At 38.1% G+C, this 10,000-nt stretch overlaps 1 long non-coding RNA gene across 2 annotated transcripts in view; it reads left to right on the top strand.

The window, feature by feature from the left end:
- The first annotated feature begins 370 nt into the window (after positions 1 to 370).
- The window catches only part of LOC135097973 (uncharacterized), a 65,165-nt gene continuing 55,535 nt past the window's right edge, over positions 371 to 10,000 (top strand). For both annotated transcript variants that reach the window (XR_010266396.1, XR_010266395.1), the window contains exon 1: positions 371 to 385. This is a non-coding gene — a long non-coding RNA (uncharacterized LOC135097973). The remainder of the gene's footprint in view (positions 386 to 10,000) is intronic.

The following is a 10,000-nucleotide window of genomic DNA, read 5'->3' as shown; positions in this document are numbered from 1 at the left end:
TGGGTGGGTGGAGAGACGTTTTATGCTGTTCTCTTTTCGTCTTCACCTTTCCTGGTACACGTTCATCCTTGTGTCATGAATCACGATGTCTAGTACCTGACGGGAGTTGTGGTTGTTCGTATTCGCCCGGGTTTCGGGACGGTCCGGTGTATTGCCATGTTTTTCTTGTTTTATGCATTTTTGTATGTATATTTGTAGATCATATTATGAATGTTCATTTTTATGTGCCTTTTATATTTTACTTGGGTGAGAATTAATATATAGGGAAGTGAAGTGTTATCAAGTGCGTTCTGGGTGGCCAGTGGTGACGTGGCCAGGACTGTGTCGACACCAGGGTGGTGTTGGTTGTGTGGGGTGCACCTGGGTCCTGTGTTGGCCTTTGAAGGTATGTTAAGCACTATAAATGTCTCTATTTGACTGTGATTATTATGTGTGTTGTTAGATGTGGGTATGGTTCTGGGAAAATGTGTGGATTGCCTCCATACGGTGCATAGCTGTGCAGGATTCATGTGGGTGGACGTGGCTACGGTGCAGGGAGTAGGTGGTGCAATGCCGGCGACCCGACACATTGTGAATTACCAGGGGTTGTGCGGGGTGTGCCAGGTTCCTGTGGTGGTCCTTCCAAGCTGGGAAGGTTTACGATGCATAGTGGATGTCCAGTGACGGGAGGTACCGCGTAAGTTGATTTATGTTTTGTGAATGTCTTTGATGAAGTTCAGGGTCAGTTGTTTTTCATTCTGTGTGATTCATGATAGCTGTCTGTCACTTGTAGTGTGTTCCTTGAAATATTTTGTGTTGTGTTTCGTTGTCAGCTGCTCACGATACGAGGCACATGTCAGCACCAGGTGGTTTGCTGGGGAAATTATTTCCAACTGGCACTTGCAGCTTGAAACGCTTTGGGAATTCAAGTTCAGACGCCCTGCCCGGTTTATCATTGGTCATCCTACACTACTACTTGATGCTACTACTACTATTATTTACTGCTACTACTAATACTTCATGCTACTACTACTATTTGCTACTACTACTACTACTACTACTACTACTTGCTACTTGTACTACTTGCTTCTACTACTTGCTGCTGCTACTACTACTACTACTACTACTACTACTACTACTACTACTACTACTACTACTACTACCACCACCACCACCACCAGCACCAGTCCCACTAGGAAATCACAATGACGAGGGCAGCCAGGGATGTACGTCTCCGTGCTCCCTCTCGACTGCCGCCGTCCATGCCACGCGGTGCCTCGCCGCCGCCTCATCACACTGCTGGTTTGTGGATTCCTGCATTCTTAAGGTGTCGCCTTACAACCTCGCCCTCCACCACCACGACTCCGGGGACACAGAGACACTTTTCCTTCGCGTGTTTGTCTTTCACCGCACGGATGTATTTATGAGAAAATCGTTGAAAGAGAGAGAGAGGAGAGGAGAGAGAGAGAGAGAGAGAGAGAAGAGAGAGAGAGAGAGAGAGAGAGAGAGAGAGAGAGAGAGCAAGACTGGGAGTGACAATTTATGAGGCTACTTATCGGTCTTTCAATGTGTTTTATGGTCCATTAGTCTGCTTCCGTCGATCTGGTAACAATGTAGTTCTGTACTCTCTCTCTCTCCTCTCTCTCTCTCTCTCTCTCTCTCTCTCTCTCTCTCTCTCTCTCTCTCTCTCTCTCTCTCTCTCTCTCTCTCTAGCTGCAGTACTCTCTGAACTTACGCTTATATTGATGAATTATCTTCTATATTTTCTCGTTCTACCCAGCTCCATAAGTCTCTCTCTCTCTCTCTCTCTCTCTCTCTCTCTCTCTCTCTCTCTCTCTCTCTCTCTCTGGGGAAAGCATGTAAAACAACTGGAATTTGTTTAAGAGAAGATAAAACAGCGTCTCCTTCACACGTGTGCAAAAATATTCGCTTATTGAAAACGCTTCGAGAAGAAGAATAATAGAAAAAAAAAGAAAACACGGTACACTTTTGGTTCACGATCCTGCTTCGTTCTTCTTTCTACCCAGAGAGAGAGAGAGAGAGAGAGAGAGAGAGAGAGAGAGAGAGAGAGAGCGTGAGTGAGCGAGTGAGCTGCACCTGCTTATCCTTTCCTTTCACATTCATGGTATCCCCTCCCTATCTCTGCGTGCGTCTGAGTATCTGTGTGTCTGATGCGGGGCTGAGTATCGTGAACCCTGAGTTATGAGTGTAATTTCCTCTGCAATTTCCGTCACTTTACGCTTTTTCCCTTCTTTATTGTCCCATCATTGAGCGAGTGAGAGGCGAGGTGGCGATAGCGCTCAGCTTGGCGATAGAGTCACTTGTTGATTGTACCTTCTTTATGTAAACGGAGAGGGAAGGTATGGATGGATTAGTGAATGAGTGAGTGAGTGTATGAGTGAGTGAGGGAAGGGATGGATGGACTGGCGAGTGAGTGAGTGACTAAGTAAGAGAAGGGATGGATGGACGGGCGAGTGAGTGAGTGAGTGAGGGAACGAGTGAGGGAAGAGATGGATGGATCTGGCGAGTGAATGAGTGAGTCAATCAGTGAGTTAGGGAAAGAATGGATGGGTTAATGATTGAATGAATGAGTGAGGGACGGGATGGATGGGTTGGTGTATGAGTGAGTGAGTGAGTGAGTGAGTGAGTGAGTTTTTCTCCTTCAGCACCTGTTTGAATGGAGATGTGCTTGAATTGTGCATTGGTTTGTAAACTTCCTTCCTCTTCGTTAGTTAATATTGAATCAGGATTGAAAGGTGATGTGTTTCTTTTCTTTATTCACGTCAGTCTCTCGTAAAAAAAAAAAAAAAGTAGGAATACACAAAAGAACGTTAAGGAAGAATAAACTTCAACATGTAGATTTGCTGGCTCTAACGAGGGTATTTGTGACAAGCTGCACAGATCTAAAGGCAAAAGATGTAGTACAGGATAATATAGGTGAAGGGTTGTGTACGAGTGTGAAAATGCACTCTGCCTCTCTTTTTGTATGTCTAATTCTGTCTGTCTGCTTGCTTGTCTGTATTTATGTGTGTGTCTTGCTGGTCTGTGTGTCTTTCTGTCTGTACTTTTTGGTCTGTTTGTGTCTGTGTCTGTGTGTCTCCGTGTTTGCCTGTTTGTTTCTCTCTCTCTCTCTCTCTCTCTCTCTCTCTCTCTCTCTCTCTCTCTCTCTCTCTCTCTCTCTCTCTCCTCTATCACACACACACACACACACACACACACACGAAAAAACAAATGTCTTATATATAAACGCAAACCTGATTTATTTTTTCGTTGTATCTCATGTTGTTATCTTGTTAACATATCTTTACTTTGTCCAGCTTGGCTCACTTCTCATCCCTTCCTTCCTGGAGGCAGCGGTGCAGGGCAGGGCAGGCGGACACCAGGCAAGGGCGGGGGTGACGAGGCGACTTGTTGTATTGTCCCTCATTGTGTGTCCCTTGCTGTGCCATATATATATAGCTGTTTTTTGTCAACGGGTATTCATTTACATCACCATTCACTGTCGAACTTGTATGCTGTTCAACATTAACATACAAATTAGTTTAAGCCGTTCATAAATTCCATTGGCCTTTTAGGTAAACTTTATCTGTTCGTTTTTCCTGCTTGTTACGACTTGAGCGATTTCAAGACAAGTATCAAGTCAACTCTGTAACTAAATTGACGATTTTTAGTTTGGAGGGAGAGGGAGACGGAAAGTTGACCGGGCATTTCCTCCTATTGGCTGTGCCATTGTCCAGGTTCCTTGACACGAAAAAAAAAAAAAAAAAAAATATATATATATATATATATATATATATATATATATATATATATATATATATATATATAATATATATATATATATATATATATATATATATATATATATATATATATATATATATATATATATATATATATATATATATATATATATATATATATATATATATATATATATATATATATATATATATATATATATATATATATATATATATATATATATAATAATAATAATGATGACAATAATCATGAAGTAAAGCAAACAACGTACACACACCTATAACAGTGAAGGCAAGATCGCAGGTACAAGTACAAGAACAAGACGTCAAATCGTATGAATAAAGGTCATTGGAAGCCTTACCGCTGCTGAATAGTGATGAGACAATAGAACTATGTGGCTGTGACTCTTGGAGGCTGTGGGGACACCATTGTTGCTGTGTTTCCTGATGACTCGCTCAGACTAGGCCGAGTTTGCTGTCGTTGCTGCACCGACCATCTCTTGAGAACATCACTGATATTTGATCCTCTCTCTATTATGGAGCATTTGATGGCAAATTGTGGACAGACTACACCAAGCTGTTTTTCGTTGCTGCTGCAGAGACCACCATCTCTTTGGATATCACAATAATGTTTAGTTTCCTCTCATATTTCTCTCTATAACAGCGTGTTAGATGGCAAGTTTTGGACAACGGAGTAATATTCAGTGTACTCGTATTTATTCCCACCGCATTGTGTCGGGCAGCAAATTTCGTCATTCAGGAAAGTCTGGCTATCATGATAACACATCTCTAATGTCTTTCTTCATCACAGCATGTCAGAGAGAAAACTTTTGGATATTACAATAATAATTCACGTTCCTATTTCAGTACGTTAGGCAGCAAATGTTGGACATTCCAGTGACAATATCTCCCTTTTCAAGTGTTTATCACTGCACGTCAGATAAGTTTTGGACGAAAGATCTGGTAGGAGACAGAAAAATTTGGACGAAAAATCAGATGATAGGGAGATTTAGCACAACCCTTGTATTGGTGATGAAACTGAGGCACCGAGCAGATGTATTTCATTTGTCTTTCGGATTTGATTTGATTTGTCTTTCAGATTTGACTTACCTGTGCCTTGGAAGCTGCGAAAACTGCATGGTATTCGTGGGGTTTGTAATATATTGATATTCTTGATCCACACTCGTGAAAACAGATATAGTTTGCTTTGCCCTTGCGCCACGTGTATAATTATGTTAACGTAATAACATACAGGATTGAATTGAACAGTGCTGAGTCCAGTTTAAGAAGCTCGTATATTCCTTTTTTTTTCCCTAACTGAATGTGGCGAGTGAAATTCATGAACCACTTCTCAGATGGCAGATATAGTTTACCCTTGCACCACATGGGTAAAAAATTCCTAATTCGATAATGTACAGTCCAGTATAAGATCAGACTTTCTCCTTTCCTATTTAAGTGTGCTTATTGACATTCATGAACCGGAGCTCAGGAAGGCAAGGCAATATCGTGTGCTTTACCCTTGTACCGCTCGAAACATATCAGAATAAGATGCAACATTTACTGTGATAACGACGTGTGTAAACAACATTGAACTTTATTTTTGCTGGGATAAGGAATGTGTATAACGACATTCATGAGCCACACCTCAGAAGGCCAAGCCAGTGCAGAGTGCTTTACCCTTGAAAACGTAATAAAAGATGCAGCATTTGGTTAGATAGCTCCCGGTGTAAGAGCATTCCACTTCCTTCTTTTCCTACTTAAGGATCTTGACATTCATGAAGTTCACCTCACAAATTCAAGCAAATATTGTATATTGTACCTCACAACACTTGAAAATATAGAATAAGTCGTAGCTTTCAGTGTGATAGCGTCCAGTGTAAGAATATCCGACTTTTTGTCCACGTTTATTGGTGGATATATTGACAATCATGAACGCACCTCAGAAATCTAAACTTATATACAATTCTTTACTCTTGTATCATATATATATATATATATATATATATATATATATATATATATATATATATATATATATATATATATATATATATATATATATATATATATATATATATACCAGAATAATATACATCAAACTCCTTATTAATCACTGCAAGAGTACCTGACTTTCTTGGCTTTCTACGGCAGGGTCGGAATTACGCTGATTGGCACTTATGAACGCCCCTTTAGAAAAACAACACAGTATGCTTCACCCTAGCACCACATTGAAAAGCCTAAATGATGTGCAAATCTTGGGAGTGTCGCGTCCAGTGTAAGAACTTCATTTTTTTTCGTCCGAGTTAAGTTGACTTTTGTTATCACTCGATATTTTTTTTTTTTTATGTAGGAGAGACACTGGACAAGGGCAACAAAAATCCAATAAAAAAATAAAAAAGCCCACTGAGATGCCAGTCCCATGAGAGGGTCCAAAGCAGTAGTCAAAAATTGAAGGATAAGTGTCTTGAAACCTCCCTTTTGAAGGAATTCAAGTCATAGGAAGGTGGAAATACAGAAGCAGGCAGGGAATTTTAGAGTTTACCAGAGAAAGGGATGAATGATTGAGAATACTGGTTAACTCTTGTATTAGAGAGGTGGACAGAATAGGGTTGAGAGAAAGAAGAAAGTCTTGTGCAGCGAGGCCGCGGGAAGAGGGGAGGCATGGAGTTAGCAAGATCAGAAGAGCAGTTAGCATGAAAATAGTGGTAGAAGACAGCTAGATATGCAACATTGCGGCGGTGAGAGAGAGGCTGAAGACAGTCAGTTAGAGGAGAGGTGTTGATGAGACGAAAAGCTTTTGATTAAACCCTGTCTAGAAGACAGGGTGTCTGCGCGCGCACACACACACACACACACACACACACAGAGAGAGAGAGAGAGAGAGAGAGAGAGAGAGAGAGAGAGAGAGAGAGAGAGAGAGAGAGAGAGAGAGAGAGAGAGAGATACAAGATATTTTATTGGCCCCTTAGAAAAACATTTATATACAAATATGTACAATTTTATAGCCTATGGTCCGATAAGCCGAAGCTTTACTACGGACCATCTACTATTTGTAAATTGAGCAGGTACATGTGATGTGGGTCATGTCTATTAAAAAATATATATTGTAGAAAATAATTATAATAATAATAATAATGATACTAATAATAATGATAATAATAATATAATAATATTAATATAAATAATAATAATAATAATAATAATAATAATAATAATAATAATAATAATAATAATAATAATAATACCATAAAAGTAATATTAATAACAATAATAGTATTAACAATAATACTAATAACATACATTAATATATAGGGTAATAACAAATGAATAAGTGTAGTGCACTGAAATGACTAGACACAAGTTATAGGTGTCATTGCTGGGTGTTATGAAGAAGTGTTGTTTTCAGTTTTTTGTTAAAAGTGTCCTGTTGGGTGATGCCTTTAATATCCTGTGGCAGTGTGTTCCAGAGCCTGCTGCCCCGCACCAGGACACTCTGCTGTGCATGGTCGGTGCGGCACAGCGGCACAGCGGAATACGGAGGTTTTGTCTGTTTCTTGCTATTGGTTGGAAGCCACAGTGTACAGGGAAGGAATTTAGCGATGCATGTACAAATGAAATGGTCTGTAATGTTATGATGTCATGGAGCTTAAGTATTTTGTGTTCAGTGAAGAGAGAAGTGTGATCATAACGGTGACGGTAGAACATAATACGAAGCATTTTGTTCTGCGTGAGAAAGAGACTGTTAATTAAAGTTTTAAATGCTCCACCCCACACAGCACAACAATACAACAAATGTGGATGTACCGTTGATATGTAAATCAATTTTATACATTGAAAGGGCAGCTGATTCCTTATTCTATACAATAGACCTGTTATTTTACTAAGTTTGGTTTTCAAAGTATCAATATGAGAGTTCCATTTGAGGGTATTATCAATAGTAATTCCAAGAAATTTCACTTCGCTGAGCTGGCTTATAGGAATATTGTCAATTTTGATAGTTAATAAGGGTGGCTGAGACATCAGTGGTCGATTTATCATACAACTGGTCTTTTTAATATTTTGTGTGAGCTTATTACTTTTTAACAAGTTTGCAACCTTGACCATCTATTCATTTGTAATTTTCTCCAAATCCTTAATATTTTTATTTTTGAGTAGTACTGATGTGTCGTCAGCGAAAAGTAATAATTGTAGTACTTCACTACAGAGTGGTAAATCATTAATGTATACCAAAAATAATAAGGGTACTAATATTGAGCCTTGAGGAACACCAGATGTAATTGCTTTATGAGAAGATGCCTGATTATTATATATAGTGAACTGTTGTCTGTGACTAAGGTAACTATTAAACCAATAATTAGCTGTGCCTCTATTTCCATAGTTTTTTAAGTTTTTCTAGCAGTATTGGATGAGAAATGGTATCAAAAGCTTTGGTTAAATCACAAAATACTGTAATACTGTAAGACTTTTCGTCCATTGCATCATAAATATATTGACATAACTGTTGCAAGGCCAATTCTGTACTATATTGAGGTCTAAATCCAAACTGTTGGTCTGTTAATATTGAATTTTGAGTGAGATAGTCCATGAGTCTTGAGGCCATTACCTTTTCAAATATTTTGCTAAAAGTTGTTAAGATAGCTATGGGTCTATAATTTCTATGAAGTAGTTTATCACCTTTTTTAAACAGTGGAACAATTTTGGTCATCTGGAGATGTTTAGGAAAAGTGCCTTTTGAAAAGACTTATTAATTATGCAAGTTAAAAATGGGAATATTATATTACTGCACTTTTTTATTACTTTGATGTCTATATCATCATGGCCGGGAGAAGCTATTTTCAAGTGTTTTATTATATTTTCAATTTCTTTTTGAACGGTTGGCTCAATAAAAAATGAAAATAGAGTCGGTTCCGGTAAGTAGCGAGTGAATGGCACTGGTGGTGGAGGAATGTTTGTAACAAGGCTGTTTGCAACGCTACTGAAGTAATCATTAAAAGCTTCAGCCACCTCATTGCTCTGGGAAATAGTCTTGCCATGAAATGTTATAGACTTAGTTTTCCCGAAGACTCTTACCCATAATACCATTGATCATCTTCCAGGTTTGCTTAGTATTTCCTGCGTTTTCTTTAAATTTAGACTTATAATAATTATCTTTGGCAATCCTGATTCAAGAGGTTAATGTATTTCTATATTTTTTGAATATTGCACTGTAAGTTAATGGCCATTTTGCGTAAAGTTTCTGTAGTCTGTTTTTGTTTTATAGATTTCCGTAGGCCTTGAGTTACGTAAGGCTTATTACTGTACTTATCTTTGATTATGAAGGTTTTAATTGGAAAATGTTTGTTATAGATGCTTGAAAATTTAGTTATGTATGCGTCTAAACAGTCACTTACGCAAGGGCTAGTCATGACTGCTACCCAGTTATATTCTAGTAGCTCAGCTGTAAAATCATTTATATAATTGTCATTTATCATCCTTTTAGTTATGATTTTATCCGAATACTTGTGAAATGACGGTGCAGAAAACGAGCTAAACACTGGGAAATGATCACTGATTGATGAATAAATTATTCCACTAAAATTATAATTTACATCATTCGTCCATATGTGATCTATTAATGTGGCTGACGACTTTGTAACTCTTGTTGGTTTAGTCGTCACTGGAAAATATGAGTATGAGTAAAATAAATCGGATAAGCTTTGTACACAGTCATGCTTAGCCAGTAAATTTATATTAAAATCACCTAAAATACAACATGGTAATTGTGCCCTACTTATAAGACCAATCAAGAGCTCTAATGATGACAAAAAGTCACTAATACTTGAATTTGGTGGTCTGTAAAGTAAACCTACTGCAAACTTGTATGGTTGTATTACAGCAAGAAACAAAGATTCTAAGTATGGCAATTGCAAAGTATAGTTCTGCATGAGAGAGCCTTCGTATAATTTGTGCAGGTACAGAGCTAAACCACCACCACTGGTGTTCTTGTTTTTAAAATATCCATTGTAATTCCTTATTTTATAATGAAAACAGATTTCATCACTAAGGCGCGTCTCACACAAACCTATAATATGAAATTTCATATGAAATGAAGGTAGACATTGATCAAGTAAAATGTCAAGATGTAATGGTACACTACTAATGTTGTGTAACAGGATATTTAAGGAAGTTCTAGTAAGTTAGAGGGTATAGAGTGTTCTGTATCGCTAAAATAATAACTACACTTAGGTTCGTTAAGGATATTATTTAAGAGTGAATCA

Source organism: Scylla paramamosain, unplaced genomic scaffold (genome assembly GCF_035594125.1).
Source record: "Scylla paramamosain isolate STU-SP2022 unplaced genomic scaffold, ASM3559412v1 Contig38, whole genome shotgun sequence".
Classification (NCBI taxonomy): Eukaryota; Metazoa; Arthropoda; class Malacostraca; order Decapoda; family Portunidae; genus Scylla; species Scylla paramamosain.
The sequence above is the reverse complement of the archived record's forward strand: the minus strand, read 5'-3'. Positions and strand labels throughout refer to the sequence as shown.